This window comes from Microtus pennsylvanicus, chromosome 1 (genome assembly GCF_037038515.1).
Source record: "Microtus pennsylvanicus isolate mMicPen1 chromosome 1, mMicPen1.hap1, whole genome shotgun sequence".
Classification (NCBI taxonomy): domain Eukaryota; kingdom Metazoa; phylum Chordata; class Mammalia; order Rodentia; family Cricetidae; genus Microtus; species Microtus pennsylvanicus.
Window position 1 is genome coordinate 204,392,207 of NC_134579.1, and position 22,830 is coordinate 204,415,036.

A 22,830-nucleotide genomic window follows, 5' to 3' on the forward strand; every position below is an offset into this window, starting at 1 on the left:
GTGAGAATTTGAGGACTTCCAGCAGAACAGAGAAGGCCCTAAAGCTGGGGCTTAAAAGAGGGAAAGAACCTGTGTGGGTGCCCTAGACAGTAGGGGTAGGACAGGACAGAGCGGGGAGGGGGGCAGCAGTGAAGAGAGTGGAAGATGAGACTAAGCAAGCTTGGGACTTGGGACAGGGATTGGGAGGATGTGAAGAAACCCCACAAATAGTCCTTGATACTTCCTCTCTGACTGCAGGCAAGTGACTGCCAGCACAGGCTAAAAGCACCAAATTTCTTCCTTGACATTCTGCACTGCTTCAGCTGCCTAGGGTCTCAGACGGTGCAGCCAGTGTGTGAGAAGAGACCGCATGGAGTGGGAGGCCTGGTGACACCAGAGCCACAGAGCCCAGGCTGCTCAGCTTCTGCCTGGGTGCCATGGCCTCTCAGGAAGAGGACCTGAGATCCTGGAGGGTCTCCTGGAAGTTGATGTAACCACAAAACCTCTAAGAAAAAAGTGAAGGGTATGACAGACAAACTTCAAATTGCCTGAGGTCATAGCCCTGATTCTGAAATTTTCATGAATGTCATCAGCAGGAAGCTGGCATCTATTACAGTGCCCTTCACATCTGAGGCTGGGTTTAGAGAAGGGAACCCACGGCCTGGGCCACAGTGAACACGTTCATTAATTGCACCCTGGCTCTTCTCCCATTGTACTGGAGACCAACCCATGAGTTTGGGGGAATCAACAATAGAGTTTGAGGGCCACAGGGCCATAGTATCAAGGAAGAAGGGTGCTCCTAGCTGAACTGATGATCTTTGGCCTCAGACATCAGACCCCCATCCACTTCAGGCTCCTTCTGGATGACTGTACAGTCCAGACCCTGAGGTTTGTTCCCTACCTCAACTCATACACTTTCTCTCAGAGGCTTTCAGGAAAGCTGAGAAAATACTACAACAAGATGGTGAGCCTAGAATAGAAGAAACTGAAGTTCATTGTGGTTCACAAGAAGTTACTGAATCTCTAAAGCCAAAGTTGCTCCTAGGGACAGGAGTCATACCACCCCAGTTCTCTCTTCATTTATTTATCTTCTCCTCCTAATTTTTTCCCTCCCTGTATAAGCTGGGTTGCCAGCTTCACCAGTTCCCTCCATTAGCCTTCTCAGAGCTGAGAGCAGAGGTCACCACACACAGCTTCACTGAATACTTCATATACTGAACCAGCACCCAGTTCACCATCCTTATATCCCCTTCCCCCACCCTCTCACCCAGAAAGGTGATTTATTCCCTCCTCAACCCATACTGCATGACCCTGCCTGAGGGCACACACTAGGAAATCCATCTACTCTCACCCATAGAACCTAAATCAGGGCATATAGGCAAAGTTTAAATCTCATATGATCTGCCAGTTGTTCTAAGTGGGGCATAAGGAAACCTCTGTTCTGGCCTCTCAGTCCCCCCTAGACTAACTCTTAGGGGAGAAAGGAGCAGATAATGGTGTTCATTTCAGTAGACATTGCATAGCTTTTACTTAAGGGGCACATAATATTTACAGTTTGGCAAGCCACTCCCTACCTGGCTCTACATCAAATACCCTATCCCAGCTTCAGTGTGAAAGCAGCTCAAGAGATTCCTGGACAACTGGAGACCAGGTTTGGCCTCTGTACTCATTTTCTGACCCCAGATTAGGTAGCATCCTGTATCCCACTATTGGTACTCATTCCCCTGAGCACTCTCTGCAAGTGATGCCAAAGCTGTGTGCTTAACAACCAGGAATGGTCCTGTGCTGCCTGTGCCTCTGGATCAGCTGGAGAGGATATGGGGAGGACCTGGGTCAGCGGGGGATGATATGGGGAGTTCCTGGTGTTTGTGTTCATTCTGCTCTGCAGTCCAGGAAATGAGGACACTCCTGAGTCAGAGATGCTTGCTGAGGGGGGACCCCATTCCCTTCGTCTAGAATAAGATTTCTACAACCAGCTGGGAAAAGTAGATTTTTGTCCTTTTCTCTCTCTGCTAGGCATCTCTCAACACACATGACCGCTTTTGTCCCCTTTGGATAAAGTGCTGGGTTTGTCTCTGCAATCACAGGTTGCTGCTTTATTCCTTTCACAGCAGACTCTCCCATTGACATGAACATATATAGCAACTTTAATGACTTTAAATTGTTTTGTCTGCCCCCAAGGCTTGTAGAAAGAGGAACCATAAACTCTCCCAAAGCCAATTTGTAGTCCATCCATAAGCAGAAAACTGTCAATATCGAAATACAATACTAGTTTGACCCAGATTTGAAGCGCTGACAAAGGCAGGTTTTGCTATTTAGGAGAGCTCAGCCCTCTTGCCTGAGTACATTAGGAGGGCGATCCTGTCTAGGCACTTTACCAGGGATTTCTAAGTTGAGGTAGAACTTCCAGCTTCCCTTAGAACAGAGGCCTACCCCGCTGAATCTGTCAATAGAAATCCTATTTTGGATGCAGAACAAACGCGCAATTTCAGACTTTATTATGTATTCTTCCAGTCTCGAAAGGGGCAAATTAAACTCCATACAAGCATAGAACTTCATTTCTTATTTTTCTTGACCTGTGGCATGTGTTCAGCCCCTGGGTAGCAATTGGTGTGAGACCAGGGCCCGCTATGTAATAGCTGAATGCACACATTTAACCAGCACCTGGTGGATTCGCTGCTCTGAGAATTGCCTTAGGGAGAAAAAAAAAAGGAAGGTGCAGAAGCAGACAAAGAAATCTATAACCTTCTCAGCTGGTGCCAAAGCCAATTATTGATTTTTTTTTTTTTAATCTGGGTGAGGAAGAAAGTTCAGAGAGGAGAGCGCACACCCTCGTCTTGGAAAGAGATCAGGGGAGGGGAAGGAGAGAAGGGGTTTCTCCCCAACTTCTTTGTGCCTTTCCATAAGAGGAGAAAACTAATTTGGGGGCGGGGTCGTGGGCTAGTGACTTGGAAGCAGCTGGTGGGTGAATCTGTGGCTAAAACGTGCGAAAGAGGAAAAAAAGAGAGAAAAGAGAAAAAATGGGGAGAGAAGAGAGTTAATTTGTTTTTCCTCTCCTTTTAGGTGCATAGAGCTAAGGGTGTGGAGGGCCCTCCGGAAGGGAGCCGGCCAAATTGGCCGCGTTGGGCGGAGGGATGCTTCTGCCCCCCCCCCCCCCCCCGCCCGAGCTTGTCACTTTGGTTGCTTTTTTGACACTGGGCGTGGAGTGGCGGCGGTGGGGGGAACGCCACGGAGCCGCAGCCTCCCCAGGGAGCGCAGGCTTCGGGAGGAGACCGCGGGGACATCGCGTTAACGATTGGGTTAGGCGGCGGCGGGAGGACTGGAGCCCAGGCGCGCCGCCCCTGCAGCCCTCTCCACCCGCGTGACCTTAGCGCCAGGCTCACACCTGGAGAGCAAAGGAGCGAGCGCGGGAAGTTCAAGTGCGAGAGACCAAGGCAGTGGGAAAAGGAGCCGGGTCACTTAGCTTCCCTGGTACATTAGGAGAAGGGACCGGCTGAATGTGGCAGAGGCGCCTCTCGCAGGCCTCACTGGCGTGCACAGCCGAGCCGCGGCGGGGCCGGCAAGAGTTCGCGTGAGCTCTCCCCGAGTCAGGAAAGTGCTTTTTAAGAGGGCGCGGCAGGCAGCGCAGACCTGGCATTGGCGTCCCGCGGGGAGGAGGGCGCGGTCTGGGCGGGGCACCCGCGCCCTCCGGGCCGCGTTCTCCTCGGTGCAGCGCTGGCCGTGCGGGCCAGAGTGTGTGGGAGAGGCGAGCGGCGGCGGCGGTGGTGGCGGGTGCTACTGGTGCCTGCAACTTGTTTGTGGTCAGTCGCCCGTGATGGCCTTCGAGTCGCCAGTCGCGTTCTTCTAGCACCCCTTGCAGGCGCCCGCCCTTCCGCCCTTCAGCACTCAGAGGCTGCTGTCTGGTGCCGGCTCGATTCCTGGGCCGATCAGGGCGGCGGTGGGTGCAGTGGCGGTGGCGGCGATGGTGGGCGCAGTGGTGGTGGAGGCGGTGGGTGCAGTGGCGGTGGCGGCGATGGTGGGTGCGGTAATGGTGGAGGCGGTGGGTGCAGTGGCGGTGGCGGCGATGGTGGGTGCGGTAATGGTGGAGGCGGTGGGTGCAGTGGCGGTGGCGGCGATGGTGGGTGCGGTAATGGTGGAGGCGGTGGGTGCAGTGGCGGTGGCGGCGGGGGTGGGTGCGGTAATGGTGGAGGCGGTGGGTGCAGTGGCGGTGGCGGCGGGGGTGGGTGCGGTAATGGTGGAGGCGGTGGGTGCAGTGGCGGTGGCGGCGATGGTGGGTGCGGTGGTGGCGGCGATGGTGGGTGCAGAGGTGGTGGAGGCGGTGGGTGCAGTGGCGGCAGGGGTAGAAAAGGCAGGCAGGGGTGGGGATTGTGAAGCTCAGGAGCCCTGGGATCCGCCCCGCTCCCAGCCTACGGCGACCGGAGGAGGCAAACTTGAGAGAGCCAGGGGCTCGCTGGCGAAGGGAAAACTTTAATCGCCTCCCGAGGGGGGGGGAGGCCAAAAGGGGGGGTCTGGGATTCAAACCCTGAGTTCGCGGCCCACCGCGCGGCCTCAAGAGATAGTTGACCCTCCCAGAGGCTTGCTCCGCCCCAAGCTCGCCCGAGGCTGAGGAATCTGTCCAGTCGGAGCTCTGTGACAGCCTGGGTCGAGCCGCACTGCGGAGTGGCATTAGGGCTCTTGCCCCACCCTTCCAAGGGGGACACGAAGGTAAACTTCGCTTCTGTTTCCCTTCTCTGTCCTGTAGTCACTGACCAACTTCCATTTCCTCCTCTCTCCTTGCTGATTTTTCTTTTCTTTTTTTCTTTTTTCTTTTGGCGGGGTCTCTTTCCTTATGGAACTTCCTTTGGGCGCCTTTTGCAAGCCTCCTTCCCCCGCCACGATTTCTGTATCTCTTGGCCCTCTCCTTTGCCACCTCGGGGCCAACGCTGGAAACATGCATTTGAGATCACCCAAAGTCACCAGAAACCAAAAATAAATTTTAAAAAATTGTTCTAAGTTAAGGGAAATTGACACAAGAAATAAACACGTGTGTGTGTGTGTGTGTGTGTGTGTGTGTGTGTGTGTGTGTGTGTTGAATTCTCATTTCGATTTTCGTAGCTGGTTGGTTGTGATGTCTTTATTGGTGTGGGGAGCCCTGGAGACTTTGCACTGGCCACCTCTGTCGGGTAGATTTTTGCGTAAGTTTTTATTAAAACACTGATTCCAGTAGAGAGGATTTCTCAGCAAGTTTCAGGTGTAGCATAAATAGCGAGCAGGCCCACCGAGGGGGCCCTCGAGTGGTTACACGCATCTTAAGTTGGTCAGGCAGAGAGCAAAGTTTGCCCTTGTTACTTTTAGAATTGGAAGTAATTGGAGGACCAAAGTCAGCAGCTGGATGTGGGAACTGGCGCTGATCAGAAATAGAAAGTTTTGTGAATCAGAGAACAGTGAACTGGGAGTTTTCGAGTACTGTGATTTCCACTCTTTATGGCTTGAATTAAAAAATAAATCCTTTTATTCTGAGATATGATATTGACATACCTCAGATAAGGAAATTTGTTTTATAATAACCATCGTCTGTATCTTTCAGCGTTTACCACCTCTAAGGAGGCATAGCAGGTAGCTTAATTTAGAACGTTAAGGAGAAATTAAACAAAACATTGGGCTTAAAAGTTTACAAAAAGTGAAAAAAACATTTAAATTTTTTTCTATGAGCTGATCATTTTGTTCTCTGATTTATGTCATCTCAGGCTAACAAGGTAATCACTAACCTACATATATATTCATAAAATAAATATTCTTGTTGTAAGAATTTAATTTTGATTCACTGGGTAAGAAATTATTTCAGGGATACTTTGAATAATTTATGGATTTAAAACATATTTATATTTATGTTTTAAATGAGTTACATACCTACTTCCCAGTATGTATACTGTTAAAGAATCTTGAATTTTAAAGGTAAAAACCAGAGAAATGAAGGTTGTGTCTAACCACCTGTCTGTCATACATACAATGAGAGGGACAGGGTCACCTATGTAGCCCAGGCTGGTGCTGAACTTACATCCTGCCCCAGTTCCCCTAGTACTTGCATAGCCGTACTCTTATTTAAAATGAGGAATTTTATTATGTGAACTTGGAATATGGGGATGATGTGAATGATTAAAATTAATTCCATCTCATGTGGAACTGGTTGTATTTATTCTAACACACAGAGCGATGCCGTGTGGACTGACGCATGTTGAGTTTGAATTTAGATTATAGATGTGAAGACTTAAGGAGAGGGCTGTGAATTTTTTTCTTCCTTCCTTTTTCTCTTTTAAAATCAATGCTAGATCCTTAGGAGATTGGGGTGCATAGCAGTTGTGAAGACCGCCAGACGGTTCTGTCTTTCACCACCCGCCTTGAGGGAATAGTCACTTGTTGTGACCAATTGGTTTCTTATATACTAGGAATGCAGAACACTGGCTGCATTTGGAAATCAAGGAAAACGTGTGCCAGGGTTAGTAGGAAATATAAAAAACACTAAGTTTGTGGGAACTGCTTTGAACAGATGAAAAAGTAGACACCAAGTGTGCTTGAAATTTGAGGAAACGTGACACTGTGCTAGGGTGTGTGTGTGTGTGTGTGTGTGTGTGTGTGTTTGGTGTGGGTGCATGGGGAGGCTAGAGATCAGCTGGAGTTGTTTCTTCCCTTCCTGTATTGCTCTCCACTTTCTTCTTCATCTTCTTTCCCCACCCAACCTGATTGTTCTCTTTAAATCTGGCTCACTGATTGGCTAGATTGGCTGGCCAATGAGCTACAGGGCTCCTTAGGTTTCTACCCTCCCTTAAGTGCTCAAGTTACAGATGAGGGTGCTCTTTGTGGGAGTGCTCAGGATCTGAACTTCATGCTTTTGTGACTGTCACTTTATTACTGGATTCTTTTCTTTTTTATGGGGGTGAGTGGGAGGATATGTTTTGAGGCAGTATGTCTTTGTATAGTTCTGGAACTTTCCCTGTAGCCCAGCCTGGCCTCTCACTCACAGAGATCCTCCTGCCTGGGCCTGAGTGCTGTGATTAAAGGCCTGTGCCACCAGGGCCTGGCTGTTATTGAATTCTTAATTAGCACCCCCTTTTCTACTGACAGCAATTTCTTTCTTTTGAATTGAAAAGGTGAGAAAACCAGAACAAAGCCGTTGTGAATGGCAGCCTTTATAAATGCACAATGTTAGGGAAGAGCTGGGAACTTTAAATGTCTGTGGAGTCTGAGCTACAATTTTGTAGCTAAAATTTATGGCAGTGGGGGGAAGGGGAGTTAATTAATTAACATGAAATGAACATTTAAGTGTCTGCTATGGATGAAATCCAAGAAGGCATTACTTACTTCTGCCAGATACCATGGCTTAGGAATATAGCCCAGTCTTGAGTTTTTGAAAACATTTCTATGGGTATATATTGTTTTGTATAGTTTTTGTCTAATAAGATCTCTTTGCTCATCTGGAGAATGCTGGCTTAACCCCAGCAAATAATCCAGGACCTACATTTAGGATCCAGACCCATTTGATGGGGGAAACCCGGGCTGGGTTAGAATATCTCAATAGTGCTTTCTGTTATTTATTCTGTTACTACTCTTTAATCTTTCTTTCTCCTTTTCCCTCAGGCTTTCCTGCCTCCTCTGTCTTGAGTACTTAAGAGTTTGCTAATTGGGCTGGAGAGGTGGCTCAGAGGTTAAGAGTCCTGGCTGCTCTTGTAGGGGTCCTGAGTTCAATTCCTTGAAACCACATGGTGGCTCACAACACCTGTAATAAGATCTGGTGCCCTCTTCTGGTGAGTGAGCTTACATGCAAGCAGAGAACCTTATACATAATAGATAAGTCTTTAATAAAAGTTTGCTAATCGCTGTTCAGTAGAAGCAAAAGGAAATGAAAGTTAACTTTTCTTTTAAATTTTATTTATTTGTTATTAGCATTTCTCTCTCTCTCTCTCTCTCTCTCTCTCTCTCTCTCTCTCTCTCTCTCTCTCTCTCTCTCTCTCTCTCTCTGTGTGTGTGTGTTATAACTGTGATCCTATAGGTAACTCACTAGGTTACTGTTACCATTTACTTCTGGGATCTCTCAATTCTGTCCAGTCTACCTCACATCATAGTAGAGGTAGGACTCAGCTCCTGATGGACCCCTGAGGCTGCATTGTCACTGGTATCACAGGACCAGAGGGCCCCTCTCTCCCAGGGTCCAAGACTGTGCCAGTGGCCACTTTGCAATTCTAAGACTGTCTCTGCTGTCACTGCGCAGGCTTGCTTTCCACCTCTGGGGTCTCTATTGTTATTCTTCAATTAGTTACCACCAAGAACTCCACGTAGCATCTACCATACACGCCTCAGTGTCACAGATCGTCCTCAGTCACGACATAGAGGACATCTATTTGGCCACACTCACCATTCATGTATTGTCCATGGGGGCTTTAACTTATTAGAGCAGACCTGAGCCTACAAACCCTTTAGACATTCACAGTAGACTCTAGGGGCAATATGTCTGTCTAAATGGAGCAGTGACCCTGGGAGAAGAGCTGCACCTGCTGTGGGTGAGGAGTCCTCCTTATCTGAATCCTTTCTCTCCTCCAAGAAAGGACTCTGGGATCTCTGAGAAGTGGTTCTGTGGTGGACACTGGGCACAGGAGGCCAGCTTTGTCCTGCATGTCAGTTCTCATATGGTTAATTATCAATTTCTGGCAGCATGTAACTCACTGACCATCTGTTTGCCTGTAGAATCTGTATGTTCTGTCACTTTGGGGCACACACCCCACCCTGAGGTCAGAGCCTGGGTTACACACACATCACAAATCATCTGAGCCCTGGTCCCTCCATGATGCTGTCCCCTGACCATTCCACTTTGGTCTACTACATCAGGACATTTCTGCCCATGTTCCTGACGTCTCATTTCAGGAACACCATCTGCCTTCCTTGCCCTGGCCTTGTACAGTTTTCATCACTGGGCCTATGCAGAGGCCCATGTCCTTCTCCCCGGGCAATCTTTCCATGTTTGACATGCAAGAGTCCTCGATGCTCTCCTATGGAACAGAGTGGACATATTTCATATCACACCCCCTTTGGCACGTGTACTCTTCTTAGTCTTTACTCGCACCCTTCATTGCCAGTTTTAGAAATTCTTGATTTTCTGTTTCATGCAGTATGGACCAGCCTCTGACCAGGTCCCTGAAAGCCATTCCTGGGGTCAGTGGTAAGCCTGTCTAGCCTACTTGTGGAGTCCCAGGTCTCTTAGAGACCTTGTCTAATCAATACTGCTGTAGCACAGTTGTGAGAGGTTATAGAAATGTTTTCCTTACTACAGCGTGGGGGTCTATTTATAAATACTTCCTTCTAACTCATCCCTCATGACCTGTTATTGTTATCATTATTGATATTATTAATTGGCAAATGTTTGGAAGTAAGGTATGCTTTCTTTAAAATGCCTTCAAAATTTACTGTTCCTCCTACCACTAAAACAGCTGGTGAAAGAAACAGACAGACAAAAAATTTTTTAAAAAAACAGACAATTTTCTTGATAGGTACCACATACTAAAATTAAATAGAGACCAGATAAAAATTTTAAATAGACCTAAAACCCCTAAGAAATTTGAAACAGTCATTAAAAACCTCCCAACCAAAACCAAACAAAGAAACAACAACAAAACAGGGCCAGATAGTTTCAGCACAGAATTCTATCAGAATTTCAAAAAAGAGCTAATACCAACACTCCTCTGGTGTGGGAAACCTGTCTATGTGTTGCCTTTATTGGTTAATGAATAAATCTGGATTTGCCAGTGGCCTAGAAGAATAGGGCAAGGCAGGAGTTCCAAGCAGATGGGGGAGGAGAGAGTAGGCGGAGTCAGGGAAAATCCATGTAGCCTTCGCTGGGGACAGAGGCCTGCACTGGAGCCTGGTGAAACTTTGTCAGTAGGCCACAACCTCATGGCAATACCCAGATTAACAGCATTTCTCCACATGTATGACCACCATGTCCCTTCTGGACACGTCTCACTTCTGGACATCTTGTCTGACTGTGATCTGTTCACATAACAGCCTAGTGGGAAAGAGCTCACCTCATGACATCTGCCTGAGGCCTCATGGGTCTTCTGATAGCCCAGGACCACAGGCTGAGCTCTCCAAGACCATGCCAGGGGGCACAATGGCATGAAGTGTATTTTCCCTGATCCAGATGGGCCAGACTGGCTCCTGCCCAGTCAAGGTGCTTCTCCAATTAGACACTGCCATGAACTCCACCCAGGAGCCATTTCCTTGATGGCACTTCAGGTTGACAGATTGTCCTGGGGACATTGGAGAGTCAGAGAACTCAGTACTGCTCAGTCCAGCAGGCTGGGTGCCTCGGCAGTGACAATCTGACAGTGAAAGCTGGCAGCTGCAGGTATAGATTCCATGGCTTTGTCACTAAGAATACCTGTGGTTGTAGCAGTAATAGAGACACTTCCTCTTTGTGCTGACCTGGGGTGGGTCACCCCACTGACGGAGGGTCTTGCTGTGATTCACTGTCCACTCTGGAAACACTCTCATAGACACAGAGCATCTGAACCATTCTCCCTATCTGCTAAGACAGTCAGGGCTACAATAGAGTCCACCATAACTGCCCCTTACATTTTTGTCCTCCGTGTTTTAACTTAGATTTCTTACCATAGAGTAAACACAGCAGGGAGGCAACACTGACATAAAAACACACACAGTGCACTACAGACACCACTACAGCCTCCCCCACCCCCGCCCTACTGCACCCTCCTCTCCCAGTAACTCCCGTTCCCTTTTCATATATTCATGTTCTACTCTCCTTCTTCATCTCTGCCTTATACCCCCTCTCCCATCTCCTGGACCTTCTTTTATTTCCTGGTTTCTCCCCACACCTACTCCCCATTAGATAACTATAATTAACTTTTAGAAACTGGGATCCAGAATGAATTCAAAGCTATTTCAGATACAGAAGTGGGGAGAGGTGGGATTTCTGGGACTCACTGGCCATACTCCAACTCAGAGAGCTGAGGCCTTTGAAAGACCCGTGTCCTCAAGTATGATGGATGGAACCTGTGGATCCACAGCCAAGGTCAATCACCATCCTGCATGTACAGCACCCACTGTGTTTATATATATACACATACACACACACACACACACACACACACACACCCCTTCACAAACATAGGATTCACCTGCAAAAAAAATGTGCAAAAACAAAAATCCCTTAAAAAAGTGACAGCAAATTCAAAAATATTCTACCAAAGATCTGGACTTTTCATATGTAAAAACCTCTTCAAAAACATGGGAGGAAATCATTTTTAAGTCATGTGTATGAGCACTTTATCCATGTGTGTTTCTCTGGCCCATGTGTGTGCAGTGCCCATGAAGACCAGGAGCCTGCATGGAATCCCCTGGAACCTCAGTTCTCCTGGCTATGAGCTGCTGTGTGGATGCTGGGGATCCAGCCTGGGTCCCCAAACAGCAGCTGGTGCTCTCACCCTCTGGGCCCTCTCTCCAGACCCCAGAAGCTGCTTTTAATTGGGAGAAGTTTTTTAACTGCAGAACTCTCCTGAAGGTCTTAGGTGCCAGTGTCACAGAGGTAAGGAGGAAAGCGCAGACTTCCTTCCCCACAAGACAGCTACTGTCTCCAACAGGGAGAGAGTGAAAGGAAGGAAATGGAGGGGGAAGGGAGAGTGACTAGAGGGGCAGGGGTAGGGGTCACCTTGAGAAGCAGGGAGACAGGAACTTGGGGTGCAAAGACCTTGAGGGGGTGATGGGGAAGGGACCTGGAGGGGCAAGTGAGTCTGGAATGGGGGAGAAACTTGAGAAAGAGGAAGTGAGGAAGAGCAGGCTGGAGGTCCCAGGGGACCCAGAGGGATGGTCTAGAGGGAGACAGAGAGTGTCAATCTAGAGGAGTAGGGAAAATTGCTAAAGCTAACAGTGCCACCTACTGGAAAGACCAAAAGACTACATTGCTGTGGGCGTGGAAACCTCACAGGGACAAGCTGGGGTAAATTTCTGGGGTACATTGAGCAGAGAACCGGCTGAAGGCACGACTTACTCTGTCTTCGTCTCTCCTGATTCTGTTGTCCAGGGTCCCTGAGGGCCCAGCTGAGGTGAGTGAGAAGAAGGGACAGCCTGTGTGGGAGCCCAGGACCACAGCGCCCTCGCCTCTCTGTTCACACTGAGCTGAGCGCTCCAGGTGCCCAAGCTTGACTGAAAGGAAATGGCAGTGAGCTCCCAGAGAACCGGAGCTGCATGGCCCTGAGGGACCCCGAAGAGATGTAGGAAAAGATGGGAACTAGGAACCGGCATGGCTCTAGCACAGAAAGGACTGAATTCACAGCCCAGGTGTCAGGTCTTTGGGGAATCTCTGCGCTGTGTCCTCTGCGGGGCAGTACTGAGGACTCCCCATTCTCTCTACAGCTCCAGACACACCTGTTGGGAGCCCGGGCCTCAGGAAGGAACCATGGCAAAGGCTGCAGCCTTCGGATACTACCTTTCCCTAGTTCTGTGCCTTTTCGTTCTGCTGATCTGTCTGGGACCTTCCCTGCAAGCCAGTGAGTACTGGGACTTAACTGGATGGGGGTGGGAAAGGGGAGATTTGGGCTACTGAGTCAGGAAGATTAAAGTCTCACAGGAAGCTCCTGGGTTTCTTTCTCTTTGCTATCACCCGGATATAAGTTTGGGAGCCCTAGTCCTCACCGCGTCCCCCTCATTTTTCTCTTCAGTGGATTGACTAAAGTTGTAGAAAGTTACTGTGGCAGGGCCGGAAGGGGCTGCATGAATGAGGAAGGCACAGCAGCAGAGGCAAGTAGCTAGTGAGGCCCTCAGCACCACTGGGGTCCACTTAAGCCTAAGCCCTGTCGCCAGTGCTGACCCTTCCAGGAGGCGGTGTCAGACAGCTGCCCTGGACCTAAGGCAGTCTGTGCTCTGAAGACTGCCTTCCCAGGATTCCTCACAAGCCCTCCACCATTCCAGGAACCCTTTGTTCTTGAACTTTCTTCCCCACCTTCAGACGCTATTCTCTGGAAGAAGACAATAGACGCTTCTAGGGACAATCACAGCCACAGGCAGCCACCGCCATACAAATTCCTACTCCAATAATCCCATCTTTCCCTCTGTCTAAGCTCAGTTTCCATTCCCACGTGACTCAGGCTATGGCTCCTCACTTTCTGGTCCTTCTTGCCTTTCCTGCTCTCCCATCAATAAAATGCATTTACGTTCTCTTCCACAAGGTGGCAGACTGCTCATGCCTGAAAAAACCTCAGCTAAGCAGAGGCTAGCACACCTTGTCCACTATGAAAGACTAGTGATGTGGGGGTTCCTTGGACTTCCCACAGGACAGGGAACCCTGATTGCTTTTCGGGCTGGGGGGAGACTTAATTGGGGGAGGGGGAGGGAAATGAGAGGCGGTGGCGGGGAAGAGACAGAAATCTTTAATAAATAAATAAATTAAAAAAAAAAGAAAAAAAAAGGAGAAAAAAAAGGAAAAAAAAAAAGAAAGACTAGTGATGGTCCTGGGTGGGGTGTTTGAAATCTTCTGTCCTTGCTCCCAAGCTCGTATAGTCTACCTTCTGGGGAGATGACACTAGATACTGGTGTTCATTTAGGAAGGAGAGGGTTTGTTTTTTTCTGTAAATGGCAGGCATTATTCTCACTATATCTGTCCCACATCAAATACTCAGGTCTGCATTCAGTGTGACAGCAGCAGAAGGAAACAAGCTGATGAATGGGACAGCAGATTTGTCCTCTGCCCTTCTTCTGACCCCAGATTAGGGCATATCCATGTCCTAGTATTGGTGCCCATCCCCACAGGGCGTCATCAAATGCACTGCCAAAGCTGCGTGTTTCCCAGTTAGCAGAGGGTTCTATGCAGCCTGTGATGTCTGGGATATCTAGAAATGACATAAGGAGGGCTCCTTTGTCTCTCCACAGCTGCCCAATGGATTCCTTGGATTTCCCGCCCATAGAGGGCACTCACTGAAGCCTGAGGTTCTTGCTGAGGGAAAGGTGGCAGCTTACTTGAGAACTAACCTCAGTTGCTTCCTCTATATGAGATTAGATCTCCACACCCACCTGGGAAACAGGAGCTGTTCTGTCAGACAAGAGTCCTAGCCTCTCCCTTCTTGGCAGCTCTCAATACACAAGTGACTTATTGGGACATCTTGTCTGACTGTGACCTGTCCACCTAATAATCTAGTGAGAAAAAGTTTACCTCATGATGTCTGCCTGAGGCCTGATGAGCCTTCTGATAGCCCAGGACCACAGTCTGCTCTCTGCCAGGGCCCAGGACCATGCAAGAGCCTCAGTGATATAGAGTATATTTTCCCTGATGCAGGTGATTCAGACTGAAGTCTGCCCAAGAAAGGTGTCTCAAATTAGACACTGGCATTAACTCCACCCTAAGCATTTTTCTAGTATTGAGATCTCAGGGTCATGGATTGTCCTTGGTCATGGAGCCCTAGGGCAGGTCCAACCAATGTCTTCATGGATTTATTGTCACTGGCTGCTTTCAATCTCCCAGAGCAGAGTTGAGTGGGTGTAACAGACTGTCCTGTGAAGATTTCATTGTTGATATAGTAGCTGTATTGGTCACTTTCTGCTGCTGTGATGAACACCAAGGCCACGGTCACACACAGAAGGAAGGGTTTGGGATCTTAGAGTTTCAGAGGACAAGAGTCCATGAGTCCATCACCTCACCGCATAGAAGCATGGCAGTGGGTCTACCATAATTTCTATAAGAAAGCAGGCTGAGCAAGCCATGAGGAACAATCCAGTAGGCAGCACCCACCCACGCATGGCCTCTACTCCAGCTCCTGCCTCCAGATTCCTGCTTGCCCTGTTTGAGTCCTGTCCTGGCTTCCTTAAACTGATGGACAGTGATTTAGAAATGGAAGTCAAATAAACCCTTTCCTCCCCAAGTTCCATTGGTCAGGATGTTTCTTCACAACATGAGTAACCCTAAAGAAGACAAGTTCATACAAGATAGTGTGATATTCCTGTGACTGCTGACCATGGGTTTTGGGAAGGCTTGTAGAAGAACTTTGGAAGCTGGAAAATCATCAAGTGTTGAGAGCTCACGGGGCCATTCTTCAGGAGCCTGGCAGATAAGACTGTTGAAGCAACACAGACAATGGAGGCCTGGCTTGTGACGTTAGGAAAGCAGACTCTACGGAGTCATATGAGTTAAGAATCAATGGTTCTGGGTATTAGGGGCTGAAGAATCAGCTATGATTACCAAGTACCAGAACTACAGAAGTGAAACCTTTGCTTTGTTGGGATACTCAATACTGACCAGCTGGAGTTGAGAAATTAGCAGTGATTACAAAGAAACCAATATCTTAGAGGTGAGGTCTTCTGGAAAGTGTTTCCTGAGAGTCAGCCCACACAGGCTGTGTTCCAGACATGGCCAAGATTGTGCCTTGTGCAGGCAGCTGAACTTGACAGTGTAAGAACCACCCAGGTGGTGCTAGTTCTAAAGGTGTGAAGGTGTCATGGAGGCTAGGTGCTGTGTAGCAGGACTGGACTCCATGGAGAGAGACCAGGCTAGGTTACTAGTGAAAGTGTAATTGCAGCAGAAGACCTCAACATTTTGGAGATCCAGTCCCATGGGATGACCCCTAAGAACAGCAGCAGTGGAGTGAAGCCAACCAGTGCTAAGAAGACCAGCTGTGTGTGCCACAGAGGGCAAGCTGCAGAAGTAACTCTAGAGTTGATGGTGTGCAACACATAGTTCAATCATGGACCCTGTGTCCAGGTCCTCACTGGGGACTCCACCACTGGGTCTGTTCTCAAAAAGAGTTTCTGCAGAAGTTAGACTCATAAAAACAGGATTAAGAGCAAAGTCTAAGGAACTGCAGAATAGAAGAGCTTGTAGTAAAAGGAAGTATTCGGAAAGTTCAAACTGAGCAACCTGAGACATAAAAGCAGATGTCCTCCCCCAAAACAGCAGAGCTGTAAGTTTAGTAAGTGTTCCATTGTTTTGTACAGACAACATAACCATGGCAACTATTATAAAGGAAAGGTTTGATTGGGCCTTGTTTACAGGTCCAGAGGTTTACTCCATTGTCATCAAAACGTGGAGTCAGACAGCAATCAGCAGACGTGGTGCTGGAGAAGGACCTGAGAGTTCTACAGCACAGTCCACAGGCACAGGAAGAGAGGGAGACACCGGACCTGGCTTGGGCTCTTGAAATATGAAAGTCCAGCCCAGTGCCGTGCTTCCTTGAACAAGACCACACAAACCACAACATGGAAACACCTCCTAATCCTTCTAAGTAGTGCTATTCCCTGATCACTTGGCATTCAAGCACACAAGGCCCCCTTCTCCAAGCCACCGTAATCTAACTCTTCACATTCCCTCCTGTGCTCTGCACATCCACTCCTGACTGCAGGCCCGATCAGTAATTGCCTTTGTAAAGTTCATCCTTCCCTCCATTTCTACAGAGCATCTTTTACACAGCCAGCATCCACACACCCAGGATGACAACAGCTGTGCAGACAAAGCCTGCCACACTATTCCACTGTCTGCTGATATCAAACCAAGACATGATCACACAAACCAATTGGATCTTATGAAAACTGATGTTGTACCGGAGACTTTCCCTGTGGAGATGACTGTACACACACACACACACACTCACCCCAGAAGGACAACCTATGACAGAGCAGAGTACCAACACCACAAAGGTCCATCGTTGGGACCACCGGGTTTTCTTTGGGGTTGCTAACAGGGGTGTGGTGAAGAGTTACTTACAGGAGCTGGGATGGATTCACAGCAGCTGCATCCCTGCAGAGTCCACATCAGCTCAGGCAGCAACTCAGGGAACAGCACAGATGAAACTGCACAGCTTGCAGGCTCAGAACAGGTCTCGGGTCTTCTCTGAAGCTGGTCAGGGTCCTTCTACAACCTTGGTGAGTCCTCTAAAACTTCTGAGTTTCAGTTTCTCAACAACAGGATATTGCTTATTTCCTGGCCGAAGAAACCTCGCCCCTCTTTTGAAGAGTGTTGCTGTAGGAGGAAAGACTAAAAGCAACAAGTGACCTTTCCAACAAGGCAGAAGAATTTGTCCCACAGAGATATTAAAGATTAAAAGAAGCACAACTCTGCAGAGGACCCACAGTATTGATTTCCAGTCCCTTCTTTGATTATAATAAGTGAGATCTTCCTTTAGGTTCACAGTAGCCAAAGCAAAGAGCTTGTCTGTGCTTTAGGATGTCATCTGTTTCCTTAGGCCTTCTCCAGGAAAAAACACTTCAGAGCTTAATTGACATTTCTGTCTCTAACCAATGAAAAAAAGCAGGGTGTGTCCATAAATAGTAATTTCTATCATCTCTGGTATCACTCAGAAGTCATGTGGTTCTCCGGAGTAACCGGGGAGCTCGAGTCAAACCCGAGAACAAATCAAGTACTGCTACCTGATGTACGAGCACACTACACAGGGCACTCTGCTCTAGACCAGTGCTTCTCAACCTCCCTAATGCTATAGCCCTGTGATACAGTTCCTCATGTTGTGGTGACCCTGACCACCATAACATTAGTTTCGTTGATAATTTGTAACTCTAATTTTCCTAATATTATGAATTATAATGTAAAAATGTGATATGCATGATAACTTATGTGTTATCCTCAGTGGGGTCATGAACTACAGGTTAAGAATCAGTGCAACTGTCAGAAGGTTAATGTCTGACAGCAATATGTTATATTGTACAACAAATATATGGTTTTAAGACATACAGTCTTGCACTCAAGTTTAACACAACAGACTCTTCCTTCAGAGTAATTTGTAAATGAAGTTGTCTTGCTTAGGAAGGGTTTTTAGGGGCTTTGGTTTCCAGTTACTGGCCATAGCTATCATGAGGTATAACAAGAGAAGTCAGACTGTCCCATAGTCAGACTGATGACTATCTTGAATATCACCATAGAACCTTCGTCTGGTGACAGATGGAGACAGAGATCCTCATTAGAGCACTGGACTGAGCTCCCAAGGTCCAGTTGAAGAGTTGAAGGAGGGAGAATATGAGCAAGGAAGTCAGGACCACGAGGGGTTGGGTCACCCACTGAGACTGTGTGCCTGAGCTAATGGGAGATCACCAACTCCAGCTGGACTGGGAATGAACGAGCATGGAATCAAACTGGACCCTCTGAATGTGGTTGACAATTGGGGCAGACTGAGGGGCCAATGATAACGGCACTGGGATTTGTCTCTACTGCATGTACTGGCTTTTGGGATCCTATTCTCTTTGGATGCACACCTTCCTAAACCTGGATATACTGGGGAGGACCTTGGATTTCCTTGCCCTGTCTTAGGACTGGAGGATGTGTGGGGGAGGGTGTGTGGGGGAGCAGGAGGGAAGTGGGAGGAGGGGAGGAAGTGGGAATTTTGATTGTTATTTATAAAGTAATAAAAAATGTTTTCGAAAAAGAAAAGTTCCAATTAGCCAATTTACTTTTCTTCAGTTTCATTTATTTTCTTGGGTGTATATGAGTGTTTTGCTCACCTATATGTATATGCACAATTGTGTAGATGATGGATAGCCACCACGTGGTTGCTGGAAATTGAACTCTGGAGCCTGTTTTGTGAGAGCAAATCTCTCCAGCTGCATTTTGAGAATGAAACAGCAGCATGCAGCATATTTTTTATTTCAACTATATCCAAGGCTATAGTAATCAAAACAGTATGAGAAGCACTAGCCAACAATGGAATAGAACAGGAAGCCCACAAATAAGCCTGCGCAAAGACCTTCAACAAGGACGCAAAAATCAAATGGTGGGTGGGGTGTAGAGGGAAGGAAAATCTCTTCAATAAACAATTCCGAGGAAACAGGCAAGCAGCATGGGAGATGCTAAACCTGAACTTCCCAGCACACATCATACAAAAGCATCCTTAAATGGACTGAAGATTTAAGTCTAGAGTCCGACACTGTGAAACTGTGGTAAAAATTCTAAGGAAACATTTTGTTATTTATCTTTGTAGTGACATTTGAAACTGGGGTCCTTTGAATGTAACTGGCTCCCTAATTCCAAATCTTATTATCACAGAATCTCATAAGAAGTGCAGCTTTGTTGGAATGAGTATGGCCTTGATGGAGTAAGTGTGTCTGTGTCACTGTGAAGGCAAGCTTTAGGGTTTCATACACTCAGGATTCCTCCCAGTGTGTCAGTGGCCTGTTGCCTGCAAGATGTAGCCAGCGCAATTCCAGCCTGCAGGCTACCATGCTTCCGGTCATAATAGACTGAACCTCTCAACTTTAAGAGAGCCACCGCAATCAAAGGTTTCCTTCATAAGAGTTGCCGTAGTCATGGTGTCTCTTCACAGTAATAGGAAATCCTAAGACAGAAATTTAATATAAAACATACAAATAAGAAAAGCAGTGTGTGGGGGTGCACCCCTCGCGGTCCTGAGTTCCTTGCTCGTGCTCTCTCTCCTTCTGCTCCTGAATTGGACCCTGAGATTTCAGTCCTGTGCTCCAATGTGGGTCTCTGTCTCTGTCTCCTTTCATCTCTTGCTGAAGGTTAATATTCAGGAGGATGCCTATATGTTTTTCTTTGGGTTCTCCTTATTTAGCTTCTCTAGGATCACTAATTATAGGCTCGATGTCCTTGGTTTATGGCTAGAAACCAAATATGAGTGAGTACATCCCATGTTCCGGCTTACTGAGACAATGGGGATGTTCTACTGGGAACTCACCAAGACCAGCTGGCCTGGGTCTGGAAAAGCCTGGGATAAAACCAGACTCTCTGAACATAGAGGACAATGAGGACTACTGAGAACTCAAGAACAATGGCAATGGGTTTCTGATCCTACTGCATGCACTGGCTTTGTGGGAGCCTAGGCAGTTTGGATGCTCAATTTACTAGACCTGGATGGAGGTGGGGGTTCCTTGGACTTCCCACAAGACAGGGAACCCTGATTGCTTTTCGGGCTGGGGGAGGGGACTTAATTGGGGGAGGGGGAGGGAAATGGGAGGCGGTGGCGGGGAAGAGACAGAAATCTTTAATAAATAAATAAATTAAAAAAATAAAAAATAAAAAAAAGAAAAGCAAAAGTAAAAACATCAGACTAGACAGGTAGAGGCAAAAGGGGAAAAATAACAATAACAGGTCAGGCAGAGTGGTTCACAACTTTAATCTCAGAACTCAGAAGGCAGAGGCAAACAGACCTCCACGAGATTGAGGCTAGCCTGGTTTCTATAAAGTTACAGACAAGCCAGAGTTACATAGTGAAACTTTGTCTCAACAAACAAACATACAAACAAACAAACTGTGACTAGGCATAAAAAGACATCTCCAAAGCACACCTTGTGTTTCTCAGAGAGAGGACCGGGAACTGTGGTTGGAATGCAACACAGAAGTGTGGGAGGGGGAGCAAGGCTAAGAGTAAAGACAGGGTGATCCAGACCAGAGGTGTCAAGAGCATTGTGGAAACAAGGCTGGTTTTGGGGTAGAGGAAAAGAAAGAATCTAAGGCAGTGGGGGTGTGGTGAAGCTGAGGTTTGAGAGGTAGGAGAAAGTTAACAGGGAGAGGCCCACAAAGGTAGACAGGGGATCAAGACAGGGATGATCCTGGGGAAACAAATGGGCCAGGAGGCAGTACTACACCAGGCCCAAGGTCAAGAGGGGTTGAGTGGGTTGAGGGAGAGAATAAGGCATTGGGGGTTAGGGATTGGAGGACAAGATAAAGGGGTAAGGGAGGGGAGCAGCCAGGGAGAGGTTGAGGGCTGACAGCAGAGCAGAGAGGGCCCTAAAGCTGGGCTAAAAAAAAGAGCAAGGACCTGGATGGGGCTCTGGACAGCAGGGGTAGGACAGGACAGAGTGGGGGGAAATGGGTGACAGTGGGAGAGAGTGAAGGGGAGACCAGCTAAGCTTGGGGACAAGGGGCAGTGACTGGAGGATGTGAGGAAAGCCCTCAAATAGTCCCTGATATTTCCTCTATGGCTGCAGGCAAGAGAGTGTTACACAGCCCTAAGAACTGCCTGATTTATTGCTTGACGTTCTGCCCTGCTTAAGCTGCCTAGGATCTCTGAGGTTGCAGTCAGTTTGTGTGGGGGAAGGGATCACATGGAGTGGGAGGCCTGGTGACACCAGAGCCACAGAGCCCAGGCTGCTCAGCTTCTGCCCGGGTGTCATGGCCTCTCAGGAAGAGGACCTGAGCCCCTGGAGCCTCTCCTGGAAGTTGAGGTAACCACAAAACCACTAACAAAAAAAGTGAAGGGGTGTGACACACAAACCCCAAACTGCCTGAGGTCACAGCCCTGATTCAGAAATTTTCATGAATGTCATCAGCAGGAAGCTGGTGTCTACTACAGTGCCCTTCACATCTGAGGCTGGGTTTAGAGAAGGGAACCCATGGCCTAGCCACAGTGACCAAGCTCATTACTGCACCCTGGCTCTTTTCCCATTGTCCTGGAGACCAACCCATGAGTTCAGGGGACTCAAGAATACAGTGTGAGAGGACACAGGGCCACAGCATCAGGGAGGAAGGGTGCTCCTAGCTGAGCTGATGATCCTGGGCCTCCACCCCATCCCCATCCCCTATGACTCCTTCTGGATGTCAGTGCAGTCCAGACCCTGGGGTTTGCACTCTACCCCACCCCATACTCTTTCCCTCAGAGGCTTTCAGAGAAGCTGCCACGTCTCAGAAAAATTCCTACATAGAAAGATAAGACAGGGCCAGAGGAAGTGGAAGTTCACTGTGGTTCACCAGAAGCCACCGAATCTCTAAAACCACAGCTGCTCCCACGGACAGGAGTCACACCACCCCAGTTCTCTCTTCATTTCTTTATCTCCTCCTCCTCATTTCCCCTCCCTGTATAAGCTGGGTTGACAGCTTGCACCAGTTCCCTTCATCAGCTTTCTCAGAACTGAGGGCAGAGGTCACCACACACAGCTTCACTGGCTACTTCATATCCTGAACCAGCACCGAGTTCACCATCCTTATATCCCCTTCCCCCACCCTCCTACCCAGGAAGGTGGCACTGCATGCCCCTGCCTGAGGACACTCTCGGACATCCTTGCACTCTCTCCCATAGAACCAAAAGCAGGGATAAGGGGAAAGCTTTAAGTCATATATGACCTGCCAGTGGTGCTAAGTAGGTCATAAGGAAACCTCTGCCTCCCAGAACCGCCCCCCCCCACAGGCTAACTCCTGGGCAGACAGTAGCAGAAAATGGGGTTCATTTCAGCAGACATTGCATAGCTTGTATTTACAGAGCACATAATAATATTGACAACTCGGCAAGTCACACCCTATCTACATCAAACACTCTATCCCAGCTTCAGTGTGAAAGCAGCTCAAGAGATTGGGGGACAACAGGAGACCAGGTTTGGCCTCTGTACTCCTTACTTGACCCCAGATTAGGTAGCATCCTGTATCCCAGTATTGGTACCCATTCCCTTGAGCACTCTCTCCAAGTGATGCCAAAGCTGTGTGCTAAACTACCGGGAATGGTCCTGAGGTGCCTGTGCCAGCTGGAGAGGATATGGGGAGTTCCTGGTGTTTGTACCCATTGTGCTCTGCAGTCCAGGAAATGAGGACGCTCCTGAGTCAGAGATGCTTGCTGAGGGGAGAAGTGGAAGCCTGATCATTCCTCTGGAATGCTATTTCCACAACCATCTTGGAAAAGGAGACTTCTGTGAGGCAACAGTCCTTTTCTCTCTCTGCTAGGCATCTCACAACACACATGACCACTATGTCCCTGCTGGGTGTGTCTCACTTCTGGACATCTTGTCTGACTGTGACTTGTCCATAAAACAGCCTAGTGGGAAAGAGCTCACCTCATGACATCTGCCTGAGGCCTGATGGGCCTTCTGATAGCCCAGGACCACAGGTTGCTCTCTCCCAGGGCCCAGGACTATGTTAGGAGATACAATGGC

At 48.2% G+C, this 22,830-nt stretch overlaps 1 long non-coding RNA gene across 1 annotated transcript in view; it reads right to left on the bottom strand.

Annotated features, from left to right (window-relative positions):
• Nucleotides 1-17,090, bottom strand: part of LOC142835777 (uncharacterized) — a 95,592-nt gene extending 78,502 nt beyond the window's left edge. Inside the window, exon 1 of the long non-coding RNA XR_012907923.1 lies at nt 16,712-17,090. This is a non-coding gene — a long non-coding RNA (uncharacterized LOC142835777). The remainder of the gene's footprint in view (nt 1-16,711) is intronic.
• Nucleotides 17,091-22,830: the final 5,740 nt, after the last annotated feature.